A 15,240-nucleotide genomic window follows, 5' to 3' on the forward strand; every position below is an offset into this window, starting at 1 on the left:
AAATGTAAAACTGCATACTGTAAAAGTGTTAATGTATCTTTATTCATGTATGGGATATGTGCATAGCTGGCAAGGCCAATATTTATTGGCTATCTTGAGTTGCCCTTTAGAAGGTGGTAGTGAGCTGCTTTCTTGAACTGCAGTCAGTATTGGAGTTAAATGCACTTGCTGGTGGGGATGGAGTTCCAGCATGTTGACTCAGCAATGAAAACTAAATATGTCCATTTATTCTCGACGAATTTGCATGGCAAATGATTTGGAGGACAGTTTTCAGGGGATGGCATGCTTAAGATGTGCTGTCCTTATCTTTCTGGGTGGTGGAATCTCCAGCTTGGAAGGCTTTAGCATAGATCTGATAAGGGATGGCTTGAAGACTGGTGTGGGAGAAATGGGTTCCAGTTCATGGGCCACTGCACCAGGAGTTGTACTCTTGGGACAGTTTATGTGTAAACCCTCCCATGTTGAGGCTGGTGATCTCATGAGCTGTGTAACTAGGGAAGTAGAAACATCTTTAAACAAATGCGGGCGAGGGCACAAAATAAGGAAAATGTGGTAAGTCAAAGAGTAGAGACCAGACAAAAGAACAAATCCTTAATATGGAAATGATATGTAAACCATGACAGGAAAGTACAAATTGAAAAGCAAATGACAGACAAAGCTCAAGGTTCCTAAAAATACTTAAAAGGACAAAATTAAAAGCTCCAGAACAAAACAGATGAACAGATAGATAAATACACAATTTCAGTATGTGCAATCTGAAATCTATTATAGACATACGGCTGTAGAATGATGTAGATTGAAAAATGCAAAGAGCACTTGACACTTAAGGAGGACATGAAACTAGGATATGTTGGAGTGATGGCTTTGTTAATTAATCATGCTATTAGCAAAAGAGAGAAGGATGACCTAAATGCTGAAGGCAAGAAGTCCTTAGTGAGTGGTTATCAGACACCCCAACAGTAACTATGCAATAACATAGAGGATAAAGGAAGAAAGAGTAATGATAATTCCTAGTGACATCACTTCCTACTGTCTCTGAATTCATTATGTCACATCAGTAATATTGTGTGGTAGCCCCCTTTGTAACAGCTTCACAATTTCATAGATCTCTCCCAAGGTGAGGTGTCACCAATGAATAATTAATACATCTGTTTAGAGTATGTAGTGCCAATACCTCATGATTAACTGTCATCCCAAATGATGTATCTAAGTATTTCAAAAAGCAGTTCCTTTACTATGAGGATTGATTGGATTTCCTTTCTGTTACTTAATAAGGTTGGTTTAAATATAACTTTTCCTTTTGAAATTAATGCTGAATACTTTTCCGATAACATGATGTGAAGCTGGATGAACACAGTGGACCAAGCAGCATCAGAGGAGCAGGCAAGCATGATGTTTCAGGTCAGGACCCTTCTGTCAAGCTTTCCTGCTCCTCTGATGCTGCTTGGCCCACTGTGTTCATCCAGTTTCACACCGTGTTACCTCAGATTCTCCAGCATCGGCAGTTCCTCCCATCTCTGAATACTTTTCATTCTGTTTCTGAGGATTATATTTAAACTACAATATTCTATTTAATTATGGTGCATTGCGGCGATGCAGTGATTGTAATGAGGATTAGGACCATCAGTCAGATTACATATTACTCAGATTACGGCAAGATGTTTGCTAAAAGCATTGTAACTGTACCTTTGTGTAAAATGTCCAGTAATTTTGAATATTTCACTATACTAGTGGCAGTAACAAGTAAATAAAAGGATTAATTCAATTTTCGTTCTTATTTTTTATCAAACAAATTTTTAAAAATATATTTTCTGAAACAGCTGCTGTTTTATTGGTCCCATTAATGTGTCCATGAATTATGTTAACAATTAAGAATTTTAATTTAGCGTAATTTTTTTAAAGTCCTTTTGTTTTCTTGAGTTTTGAAGGAGATCATGGATTCTTTCCTAGAGTTCCCTTTTTTTAAGGACTCAGAATCCGACAGAAAATGTTTGAATTGACAGAAAACATCTGGCCATGTTTTGTGTCCAGCTCTGAGTGAGACTGTGTGGAAGGATGGAGCCAGGGAAGGTTTTTGCGTCTAAGTGCGTCTAGGACTAGTCAAAACAAAGAGACCTAGGGCTGCAGGTGTATAGTTCCATGAAAGTGGAATTGCAGATAGACAAGGTGGGGAAGAAGGCACTTGGTCAGTGCATTATGTATAGGAGTTGGGATGTCATGTTGCAGCTGTATAGGTCATTGAGGCTGCTTTTACAATATTGCGTTCAATTTTGATTGCCTTGCTATAGGAAAAATGTTGTTAAACCTGGAAGGGTCCAGAAAAGATTTACAAGGAAGTTGCTTGGGTTGGAGGGTTTGAGCTACAAGGAGAGGTTGAATAGGCTGGGGCTTTTTTCTCTGGTGTCAGGGCTGAGGGGTGATCTTGTAAAGGTTTATAAAATCATGAGGGGCATGATTAGGGTTAACAACCAAGGTCTTTTTTGCCCCCACGGTAGGGGAGTCCAAAGCTAGACAACATAGTTTTAATGTGAGAGTGGAAAGATGTAAAACAAACCTGAGCAAAAACTTATTCACGCAGAGGGTGGTGTGTATGTAGAATGAGCCACCAGATAAAGTGGTGGAGATGCATACAGTTAGAACATTTAAAAGGTATCCGGATGGATATATGAACAGGAAGGTTTTAGATATGGGCCAAATACTGGCAAATAGGACTAGATCAGATTAGGATATCTGATTGATGCGGAAGGGTCTGTTTTCTGTGCTATATAACTCCATGACTCTAATCATGTAAATGTTTTGAGTCTACTGTTAACATAATTTTATCTTTCTTTCCACAATATATGAACTGCAGACACCCTAGTAACCACAAGTTTTGTTGTCTACCATGGTTCTGGCATGATTTAATCTTGACATGTCTAAAGATTTGATGTTTTAACCTTTTGTGGTGAAACAGATGAATAGATAATTCTGATCTTTTCCTGGGCTTCTTTGGTTGTATTGCTTGCTCAGCCTCAATTGATAAAAATGCCCCTTTTGCTTCTAGAAGTGTAATACACAATCCTCTTGTACAAGTGTGTATTGAAATTTGTCTCTACAAAATCTTAGTTTGTTTTTGAGATCTTTGTCTAGATAACCAAGATATTTCCTCTTACTAAGTTTCCTCTCACGCCCAATATCTACGTGTTTACACTGCCAGTACATATAACATCTGTAGGCCAGAAAAACCCCTTGTGGGAAGGTTGTGGTCCTAAGTAGCCCAAACCAATTTATGTTTGAGTTTGGTAAGCCAGCTATAATATCAAAATTCCTATCAAAACAAAAGCACTTCTTTTCATTTTTATTTCTGTACATAAATTAACAATTAAAATGTAACATACATTTATGCAGAGGGTGATGCATGTATGGAATGAGCCGCGTTAACATACGTTAATTTTATTGCATGTAATGTTTTGTTTACCTGGAGCTTTTTTTGGTGAGTTAATACAAGATGCATCTTGTATTATTGATCAAAAATAGATTTGATTTTTTTTCCCTCTTTATTTTTGTATTGGCGTCACTCGCGCGAACAGTATTAGCTGCTCATTCTTAATTGCCCTTGAACTGATTGCCATAAAGAATTTCAGAGGGCATAAAGAATTAGCTATATACAGGCCAGACCAGGTAAGGAAGGATGAACAGCCACACACATCATCCCATCGCGCCCCCCCCCCCCCACCAAACCCTGACTGTGCACATGCACTATTAATGAAAGAAATGGGTTTTTGTAATTGACTGTGGTTATAGGTTGCCATTAGGCTAGCTTTTAATTTTAGATTATTATTGGATTCAAATTTCATAATCTGTCAGGTTGAGGTTTGAGCCCCTGCCCCCAGAATATTATCCTGGAGTTCAGGATTACTAACTCAGTTAGTACCACTAACTACCACTATGAAACCACCTTTCTCATAAATCTACAGTACATATTACCAAATTTTCAAAAAATAAATTAAAAGTTCGGCTTTTACTCGCTATATGTTTTAGATGAAATGATTTGCTAAATTACTGAGTTGATATGTAATGTCATTTATGGTAACTATTCTGCATGGAGCCATCGAGATATACAGTACCGGAACAGACCCTTCGGTGCAACTCGTCCATGCTGACAAGAAATCCTAAATAAATCCATCCCCATTTGCCAGCATTTGGCCATATCCATCTAAATCCTTCCTTTTCATATACCCATCCGGATGCTTTTTAAATGTTGCATTTGTACCACGGTCCACACTTCCTCTGGCGGCTCATTCCATACATGCATCACCCTCTGCACGAAAAAGTTGTCCCTTAAGTCTCTTTTTTAAATCTTTCCCTCTCTCCCTAAGCCTATGCCCTGTAGTTTCGATTCCCCCACCCCAGAAAAAACTCTGTGTCAATTTACCCTATCCATGCCCTTCATGAATGTATAACCCTCTATAAGGTCACCCCTCAGCCTCTGACACTCCTGGGAAAATAGCCCCAGTTTATTCAGCCTCCCCTATAGCTCAAACCCTCCAACGCTGGCAACATGCATGTAAATCTTTTCTGAATGCTTTCAAGTTCCACAACATTTTTCCTATAGCAGGGTGACTGGAATTGCACGCAGTATTCCAACAGTGGCCTAACCAATGTCCTGTACAGCTGCATCATGACCTCTCAATTCCTGCACTGATCAATAAAGGCAAGCATACCAAACACCACCTTCACTATCCCATCTGCTTGTGACTCCACTTTCAAGGAACAATTAATCTGTACTACAAGGACTCTTTGTTCAGTAACACTCCCCCAGACCTTACCATTAAGTGTATAAATCCTGCTGAGATTTTTCTTTCCTAAATGCAGCACCTCACATTTAACTAAATTAAACTCCATCTGCCACTCCTCAGCCCATTGGCCCATTGCATCAAGATTGTGTTATACTCTCAGCTAATCTTCTTCACTGCCTACCACACCTCCAATTTTGGTGTCATCTGCAAACTTACTGACCGTACCTCCTATGTTCACATCCAAATCACTCCTATGAATGATAAAAAGCCGCGGACCCAGTGTCAGTCTTTGTGGAACACCGCTGGTCACAGGCTTCCAGTATGAAAAGCAACCCTCATCTCCATCTTCTACCTTCGAGCCAGTTCTGTATCCTAATAGCTGATTCTCCCTGATTTCCATGTGATCTAACATTACTAACCAGTCTGTCATGAGGAGCCTTGTCAAATGCCTTACTGAAGCCCATATAGATCACGTTCACTGCTCTGGCCTCATCGATCTTCTTTGTTACTTCTTCAAAAAACGCAATCAAGGTCGTGAGACATGATTTTCCCATTCACGTAGCCATGTTGACTATTTCTAATCAGTGCTTGCCATTCCAAATACATGGGAATCCTGAGGGACAGGATTTATTTCAACAGCTTGCTTACCACCAATGTCAGATTCACCGGTCTATAATTCCTTGGCTTCCTTACCACCTTTCTTAAATAGCGGCTCCACATTAGTCAACCTCCAGTCTTCCGGCACCCCACCTGTAACTATCAGTGATACAAATATCTCAGCAAGGGGCCCAACAAATCACTTCCCTAGCTCCTACAGAGTTTTAGGGTACACCTGAAATGGTCCCGGGGATTTATCCACTTTTGTGCATTTTAAGATGTCTAGCTCCATCACCTTGTTAATATTTTTCAAGATGTTACTACTTATTTCCCCTTGTTCTTTGTCTTCCATATCCTTCTCTGCAGTAAACACTAAAGCAAAATACTTGTTTAATATCTTCCATCATCTCCTGTGGCTCCACACATAGGGCTTTGTTAATCTTCACGGTGCCCTTTTCTGTCCCTACTTACCCTTTTTGTTCTTAATGTATTTGTAGAATCCCTTTGGATTCTCCTTAACCCTATTTGCCAAAGCTAACTCATGTCCCCCTATTGCCCTCCTGATTTCCCTCTGAAGTTATACCCCTGCTGCCTTCATACTGTTCTAGGGATTCATTCAGTTTCTGCCATCTATACCTGACACATGCTTCCTTCTTATACTTCACCAAAAGCTCAACTTCTCTAGTCATCCAGCATTCACTACACTATAATAGGAACATACTGTCTCTGGACCCTCATTATCTCATTTTTGCGAAGGCTTCCCATTTTCCAGTTTTCCTTTACCTATGAACAATGTTTGTAAGTTCTTGTTCATACAATGAAAATTGGCCTTCCTCCAAGGCAAAACTTTAACTTTTAGATCTGTCTATCCTTTTTCATGACTGTTTTAAAAATAATAGAATCAGGGTCACTGGCCCAAAAGTGCTCCCCCGCTGACCCCTCAGTCTTATTTCCCAAGAGTAGGTCACGTTTTGCACCTTCTCTAGTAGGTATATCCACATACTGAATTAGAAAATTTTCTAATTATACGCTTAACAAGTTCCTGTCCATCCTACCCTTAACACTCTGGCTGGCCCGATGTCTGTTTGGAAAGTTAAAATCCCCTATCATAACCACCCTATTATGCTTAAAAGGTAATTGAAATCTCCTTACAAATTTGTTTCTCAATTTCCTTCCAACTATTGGGGTATCTAAAGTACAATCCTAATAAAGTGATCATCCTTTTTTTAAAATTTCTCAGTTCTACTCAATAACATTCCCTGGACATATTCCCATCAACATCTTCCCTAAATACAGCCATAATGTTATCGGGAATCAAGAACACTGCTCCCCTCCCTCTCTTGCCCTCCTTTCTATAGCTGTTTCTTAATGAGGTGATGAGCCAATCTGTAAATGCTTGCAAGTGCGAATTGAATAAATGGATAATCATGAACAATCTTCCGTGTATGTGTATGGAAAAACTGTTGAGGGAATGTATTATGCTGAATATAGTTAGAATATGAGTTATCCAACATGAGGGACGATTCAGGCAAGACAGGATATTGATTTATACTGTATGTCTACATTTGTAATGTCCTTGTGTCTGTGAAAGTTGCCCAATATCCTAACAACCTCTTTGTATTTATGTTGATCCCACATAGGAATTTCTTTTACTGCGTTTTGGATGATTGCAGTGAAATCTGTCTTACTGCCTGAGCTAGAAACGTGTGCCGCGGGCCTGTGACACACTGCAAAGGTACAAGTTTTGCTGTCTAACCTAGTTATGAGCACAGAACTCTTTATGGTGATCAGATACTTAATGTTGGTTCTATCAACGTTATGATCACAGTTTAGTATGAAATTCAAACTTCCGGTTAATAACTGACCAGATGACGTGATGAGATTTCTTCAGTTTTAATACATTTGATTTAAACTGACTTTTGAGTAAACACTATTTTGCAGGCGGTATATACTTTCAACTACAGCATGGAACTTGTCACACAAGTCTAACAGTTTTATATTAAACTAGTCTTTAAGTAGATACTCAGTTCTCTTGGAATCAGTTGGTATTGATTCTTTGCATCCGAGGATTTTAAATCGTTTCTGTTCCCAACCTGAAAACTTAATTGTGATGCTTTTTTTTTTGTGGTGTTGAATTGACGTGGAGACGCCTCCCTCTGGGCAAATTTGTTCTATGCAATCTGAGTTGCAATCTCTGCCTTCAAGGCAGAGATCAACAAATTCTTGATCTCAAAAGGAATCAAGGGCTACGGGGAGAGTGCAGGGAAGTGGTGTTGAAATGCCCATCAGCCATGATTTAAATGGCGGAATGGACATGATGGGCCAAATGTCCTTCCTTCCACTCCTATGTCTTATGGTCTTATGGAGTACTTGCCTGTGTGATAAGCCACAGGAAATTCTGTCACTAGCTGTTCTTGAGCTTTTTCTGTCTCGAACCCAAGCCGGACTCGCCTTCTTTTCAGGGACATCTAGGAAATCTTTACCCTTTCAAAGCCTCAAGTCCATGCTTCTTACATCCAGATGCTGATTAACTATCCTTTAAGCTTTAACTTTAACTTTTGCTCTGTTAAAGGTCTATGGACAGATTATAGCATATCTGTTTAAACCTGACTTTGCAACACTTTTCTGCGACTTGGAAATTCTCAATATATCTATCTGCTCTTAGCAGTCAAGCTACTGCCATTGTCTCTATGTATAAAAATCGTGCACCTTACGAATAAAACAATTTGGGCCCCCTTTAATTTCTTAACAGCTAAACTATCCAGACAGAGCAGATAACGTGAACCCTTCTGTTTACCTTAAATTAAAGAGTCCCATAATAAAGGTAACACAATTCATAAGATAGTAGGAACTGCAGATGCTGGAGAATCTGAGATTGTGTTAACAAGGTGTAGAGCTGGATGAATACAGCAGGCAACGCAGCATCAGAGGAGCAGGAAGGCTGACGTTTCAGGCCTAGACCGAAGAAGGTTTCTGAAGAAGGGTCTAGGCCCGAAACATCAGCCTTCCTGCTCCTCTGATGCTGCGTTGCCTGCTGTATCCATCCAGCTCTACACCTTGTTAACACAATTCATAATACTGTTTATCTGTATCAGTTAGCATTTCCCTGTTGAATCTAAATACGTCAAAAATATATTTTATGTATGTGAACTTCGCTAAATTAGGAAGAAATTGCTTACTGATAAATGCTCCTTTTGTCTTGATTTTTGTCTAATTAGCTCAGGGTGAGTTTCTTTAGATTTTCACAGCGTTGAAAATAACTGTTAGTATGTGCCAAGTAAAAAGTGTTGTTTTCTGTTAAGTAATGCAGTCACCAGTGCAATAAGCAGCTCTCGACCAGCAGTTAAATGTAAACTCCAGAGATCTGATGGTGAGATATTCACGCTTGCGTGTGCTGTGAACTTGGTTGTTTTTGCATCCTGATAGCGTTTTTTTCAAGAGTACCACATGAAGGTTCAGTCTTGACATTCAAGCAGGTCTGTGTGTTTTATTTATCAAAACTTTGCTCAGTAATACAAAAACAATTATTTGATTTGAAAACTCAATCAAAACATCATTAAGGGTTTAAGACAATTATATCTACTTCAGAATTCTATTTCCTTTTTATGAAGCATCCCAAATTACCTGACCTGCTTTTGCAAAATCACACCCATCTATGCTGAACTAGATTGAATTTACTAAACTAAATTAAAGTTTCTCAAATGACACCCTTTTATAAACAAAATATCTGACTTAAATTACTAAAAACTGTTGAATTTATTTTTGTTTGACAATACTCATTTTAAACCAGTGTGCTGTTAAAACTGGGAGGGCTAGTGTAGATGATAGAACAAATTAAAATGCTTCAGTAAATCCCGTTATTAATTTATCTTCATCTTGTCGCTTCACTTGCCTGCGTTAATTGGAAACTCTCATGCTGTGTGACTATGTCTGGTTTGTAATGTGGAGAGAGGACTTTCTGAACAAATGAGCAGCAAATGATTTTATGGTGCAAGCTCAAGTTTAAAGTAGGTCATGTTTATCTGCAGTAGACTTTCGATGGTTTGTTTGTTTATCTCTCATTCAGGTGAATTGTCTTAAATTACAAGCAGTCCCAACTTAGAGAACTAATTCTTCATTGTTCCACAGTTGCTCAAAAACGTTTCGTCCAACCACAGGTTGAGTCCTTTCGTTTTCTGTATGTCATATTAATTATTCTTGTGAATTGAGTACTCAAAGGATTTGTGCCAGGGAATGAGATTTTTTTCATTTCAGATTTATTTACCCTTGCAGCAGAAGATGCAGAGTTAAGTTCCCATCACTGCACTTGTTGCTCAGCTCCAAATTCAATGCACCATTGTCAGCGAATTTCCCTTTGAATAATCAAAGTTTTTATACCGATCTTGTTTGAGAGTTAAGAATTATAGGGTGACCAGAATGAATTCAATTTGAGGCACAGTTTGTCTCCTTTCCTGGATATGCTCATGAGAATGGGGACTTTCTCTGCTATTAGTTTTGTGAGGCACCCAGTCCTGCTCACCACCATGTCTATGCTTCCTCCCATATATATGAGCATACAAATTAGGGGCAGAAGCTGGCACTTGACCCTCCAAGCTTGCTCAGCCTTGAATAAGATCCTGGTTAATCTCTTGGTGTTCTGAATTCTATGTTCCCATCATCCCTGATAATCATTAATTTCCTTGTCTAACGATAATCTGTCAACCTTCACCTTCAATAACCCTGTCTTCGCCACCTTTTGAACAGAGTTCCAAAGTTGCACACCCCTCTGAGAATCATAGTTGTACAGCTGTGCATTTCTCTTAACCTGAATAGTCATTACAGTTAAGTAAAACTGGGCAATTCAGTGGTTTAATCAAATTTTCACGTTTGTAGTGACTGGGAGTAGTGGAGCTTGATTTCCAGCACACTACCCCAGTGAATAATAATATTTGCATCCCTCCTGAAATAAGGAAATCAAAACTACACACTATATTCTAGATGTGGCCTTGCCAATGCCCTGTATAACTAATGTACAACATACTTTTACCTTCAAATCCTCTCATCAGAAAGGATAGCATTTCATTAGCCACCTTAATCACATGCTGTACTTACAAACTAACATGTTGTGACTCATGGAAGACCGAGATCCCCTGCGCATTGCAATTTTGTAGTCATTCTCTATTTAAACAATACTTGGCATTTTTTTTGCCTACCTTTGTATCATTTGCAAATCTAGCCATCGTGCCTGCATTTAAGCCATCTGTATGAATTTTTAAAAATTGAGGGCCCCAGCACTGATCCCACTCATTAGATTCTTCCACTCTGATAAAGATTCCATTTGCATACCCTTTTTTTCTGTCAGAAAATCAATCTTCTATCCGTTCTAGTATATTGTCCCCATATCATGTATTCCTGCCTTGAGCAATTACCTCCTGAGTGGAATCTTGTCAAACTTTTAAATATTGGTTCCTCCTTAAGCTGAGTTACAAACCTTAGTTTCAAGCCTTATTCCTTCCTATTTCTTTGTCTCCAGTCTCTCAAACCTTGTCACTCCTGTAATTCTGGCCTCCTAACCATCCTGGATTTTATTTGCTCTGCCGGTAATGAGAATACCTTAAGTTGGTGAGACCCTTGCCCCTGTATTCCCTTCCTAAACCTCTCTTCTTCTCTAGCTCTGTTTTTTGTTCTTTTAAGATGTTCTTTGAAATCTACCCATTTAATCAACTTTTCCAACATCTACCCTATTTTGTCAGTTGGCTAGATATGACATTTTGTTTTATGACACTTCTGTGAAGCACTCCACTGTGTTTTAGTGTGTGTACAGTGCCTTTTAATTTATTCCAGCTCTGTGTTTACTGAGCAGTTGCTGATTTTCATTAACAGTTCACTGATAATTTGAGAAGCCTTTTTACACCTTTAGTCTCTTATAAGGTAGAGATTATGATGTTCTGCCTAATCAGCAACACCAGCTGTTCCATCCTGTAGGAAATACTAATTCTGGTGCCTGCATCCTTAAGGGATGATTTTTGGACAGTGAAAGTTAAATCTGACATTTTCATAAATTTTAATGATTAAAACAAATAATCATGAAGTAAAGCAAAATTTGGCTTTCTGTACTTTTGTTTGTTAAGATGACAAAAGGCCTTTATCAGTATAATTGGTAAGCTACTTCATGTTCTTATAATTTTAAAAGGAAATTTAAAATATTAACTTGGAATGACTGGTGTCCTCATTTTGAGGGTGTAACTTCTGTCAATTTTATACAGCGATGACTTGTCCACAGTCTAAGCTAACAAACTCTTTCTTCGCTTCGCTACTTCAAAAAAGGTGGCACACCAAGTTTCCTCAGATTGTCAAATCCACAAAATATGAAGAGCTGTCATAAATTGATTTTAAGATCTATACTCTCTTGTTTACATTTTAATCTGAAGTTTGCTGGTTTAAAATGTGGCGTCTGCCTGTCAAATGCCAGTTGACAACAATTTCTGTACCCCGGCAAGGTGCAGAGAGAAACCTTGTGAAATCTCAAACTTTCATTTTGTGAAATTGCAATCAAAAGCCACACAAAGAAGCAGTGAATCCTTTATCATCAATAGCTTTCTTGACTAGGAGTAGCTGTGAAGTGGTGTTAACAGTATCTCCTACGTACAATGGTCCGGACCAGAAACGGAGAAACTGTCTAATTAACTAATGTACATTCAAGGATCTGTCACGTGATCAAAAATACCTAGACTGTGAGCAGTTTAGCTGTAAATTGTGGACTACCCTGCATTAGCCTAGGAAGAGTTACTCAGCTGCTAATATCATTGTTTACAAGATTCTGTCTATAGAAGAGCAGGTTCTATACTTAAGCTGAGCCTGTTTTCAGTCTCAAATGTTCCGAAACTCTGTTTCCAGAAGAAATCTACATTTCCTGATAGGTGGACCAACCACATCACTAGGCATCCTACCATTACGAGAGAGAATTCTGCAAGTTCAACCAAGGAAAAGAAGCTTTACACTCAGACTTTCTTGTCTCAGTCAAACGTCATATGAAGTAATGATTGTAACAATGCATTTTAAGTTTTTCTGAATTGTAACCTCTTCCCTCCTTTCACTCATTGTTCCTTGTATAATTGCATATGTATTGCAGCAGCCATTCCCTGTGTTTAAGTGCATGAACAAGCTATGACCTCTCTTTATGTCTTGTGGATTTGACAGTCTGAAGAACCTTGTGTTATTACTCCAAAGAAAAGTTGTTGTTGTGGGTCATTTAAAAGTTGGACTTCACAAACAAAAGGTTTTGGTGGAATGTGTGGCTGATTTTGAAAAGGAGAAGGAAAAACTGAAAATACACCTCATGACCAAGGAAGAGAGAAATTTAAAAGCAAAAGCCACAGTTAACGTAAAAGCTCTGATGAAGGGTCTAGGCCCGAAACGTCAGCTTTCGTGCTTCTGAGATGCTGCTGGGCCTGCTGTGTTCATCCAGCCTCTCATTTCATTATCTGAGGTAAAAGCTTTACTGCAGTTAGGGCCTGTTTTGAATGTTGTTCAAGGTTCTAGCAACTGAAAGGTGTATACACTTTTTTTTTCAGGAATTCCACTTTTCTCTTGAAATTATTAGATCACTTGTGCAGAATATTGCTTTTTTATTAATCATCTTCTTGCTTTCCTTTTAATGGAAAAACATTTACATTTGCTACGTGAAAGAACAAGGTCGGAAATCACACTACTTCAGGCCATAGTCCAACAGGTTTATTTGAAACCCAAGCTTTCGGATTGTTTCTTCTCCTTGAGGTATTAGTGAGAGGTAGTATTGGACACAAAATTTATAAGTAAAAGATCAAGCGGTCATACCTCTGAGGATGCACTAGACAAATCTAAGATGCAGCTAAATCTTCAAATGAGCAAACTACCCAGCCTTCAGGACAATATTGACCACAACAGTATACAACCCTGTCATGGCAACCTCTGCAAGACATGTCAGATCTTTGACATGAACACTGTGATCACATGTGGCAACACCACCCAGCCTGTGCACAGTAGATACTCATGTGACTCTCCCAATGTTGTCTATCTCGTACGCTGCAGGCAAGGATGCCCTAAGGCATGGTACGTTGGTGAAACCATGCAGATGCTATGACAACGGATGAATGGGCACTGTACAACAATCGCCAGACAGGAATGCTCCCTCCCAGTGGGGGACCACTTCAGCAATAAAGGACATTTGGCCTCAGATCTTCAGGTTAATGTCCTCCAGAGCCGACTTTGGGATACAAAGCAACACAGAATCACTCATGGCCAAGTTCAGTAGCCATGAGGATGGCTTCAGCCAGGATCTTGGGTTCATGTCGCACCACAGACGATACACCACACGATATGCACGCACGCACTTTCTCTCACAGATCCTCTCATATTCTTCCTCTCTCTGTCCTCTCTCCTCTGTCGCTCCCTCTCTCGCTCCCTCTCTCGCTCCCTCTCTCGCTCCCTCTCTCGCTCCCTCTCTCGCTCCCTCTCTCGCTCCCTCTCTCGCTCCCTCTCTCGCTCCCTCTCTCGCCCCCCCCGCCGTCTCTCGTCCCCCCCCGCCGTCTCTCGTCCCCCCCCGCCGTCTCTCGTCCCCCCCCGCCGTCTCTCGTCCCCCCCCGCCGTCTCTCGTCCCCCCCCGCCGTCTCTCGTCCCCCCCCGCCGTCTCTCGTCCCCCCCCGCCGTCTCTCGTCCCCCCCCCGCCGTCTCTCGTCCCCCCCCGCCGTCTCTCGTCCCCCCCCGCCGTCTCTCGTCCCCCCCCGCCGTCTCTCGTCCCCCCCCGCCGTCTCTCGTCCCCCCCCGCCGTCTCTCGTCACCCCCCGCCGTCTCTCGTCCCCCCCCGCCGTCTCTCGTCCCCCCCGCCGTCTCTCGTCCCCCCCGCCGTCTCTCGTCCCCCCCCGCCGTCTCTCGTCCCCCCCCGCCGTCTCTCGTCCCCCCCCGCCGTCTCTCGTCCCCCCCCGCCGTCTCTCGTCCCCCCCCGCCGTCTCTCTTCCCCCCCCGCCGTCTCTCTTCCCCCCCCCGCCGTCTCTCTTCCCCCCCCGCCGTCTCTCTTCCCCCCCCGCCGTCTCTCTTCCCCCCCCGCCGTCTCTCTTCCCCCCCCGCCGTCTCTCTTCCCCCCCCGCCGTCTCTCTTCCCCCCCCGCCGTCTCTCTTCCCCCCCCCCGCCGTCTCTCTTCCCCCCCCGCCGTCTCTCTTCCCCCCCCGCCGTCTCTCTGCCCCCCCCGCCGTCTCTCTGCCCCCCCCGCCGTCTCTCTGCCCCCCCGCCGTCTCTCTGCCCCCCCGCCGTCTCTCGTCCCCCCCCGCCGTCTCTCGTCCCCCCCGCCGTCTCTCGTCCCCCCCGCCGTCTCTCGTCCCCCCCCGCCGTCTCTCGTCCCCCCCCGCCGTCTCTCGTCCCCCCCCCGCCGTCTCTCGTCCCCCCCCCGCCGTCTCTCGTCCCCCCCCCGCCGTCTCTCGTCCCCCCCGCCGTCTCTCTTCTTCCCCCCCCGTCTCTCTTCCCCCCGCTTCGCCCCTTCCCGCCCCCCCCTCACACCCCCACCCTCTCTCACCCACCCCCCCTCGCCCTCGCGTGCACACATGTGAATCTGTGGTGAGTTTGTATTTGCCAATACGTTCTATTTTGTTCAAGAAGCGCACAATTTATAGTCAGTCAGTCAGTCAGGGACTTGATAGGAATTCAGGGATTTACATATGTGTATTAATCAATTAAAACTTTCTAACTGAAGATTTAATAACATATTATTTAGTACATTTTCACCAATGGTGTGACCCTTTGAGTTTTTAACTACCTCTCACTAATGCTTGAAGAAGGAGTAAGGCTCGAAAAGCTTGTGTTTTCAAATAAACCTGTTGGACTAAACCTGGTGTTGTGTGATTTCTGACATTGT

At 41.9% G+C, this 15,240-nt stretch overlaps 1 protein-coding gene across 3 annotated transcripts in view; it reads left to right on the top strand.

Moving 5' to 3' along the window:
- Nucleotides 1–15,240, top strand: part of setx (senataxin) — an 83,361-nt gene that overhangs the window by 13,073 nt on the left and 55,048 nt on the right. For 2 of the 3 annotated variants that reach the window (XM_048558486.2, XM_048558488.2), the window contains exon 2: nucleotides 7,016–7,110. The exons of the other annotated variant lie outside the window; for it this stretch is intronic. The gene's annotated coding sequence lies outside the window, so the exon portion shown is untranslated. The remainder of the gene's footprint in view (nucleotides 1–7,015; nucleotides 7,111–15,240) is intronic. 3 annotated transcript variants of the gene reach the window in all.

Source organism: Stegostoma tigrinum, chromosome 29 (genome assembly GCF_030684315.1).
Source record: "Stegostoma tigrinum isolate sSteTig4 chromosome 29, sSteTig4.hap1, whole genome shotgun sequence".
NCBI classification, from domain to species: domain Eukaryota; kingdom Metazoa; phylum Chordata; class Chondrichthyes; order Orectolobiformes; family Stegostomatidae; genus Stegostoma; species Stegostoma tigrinum.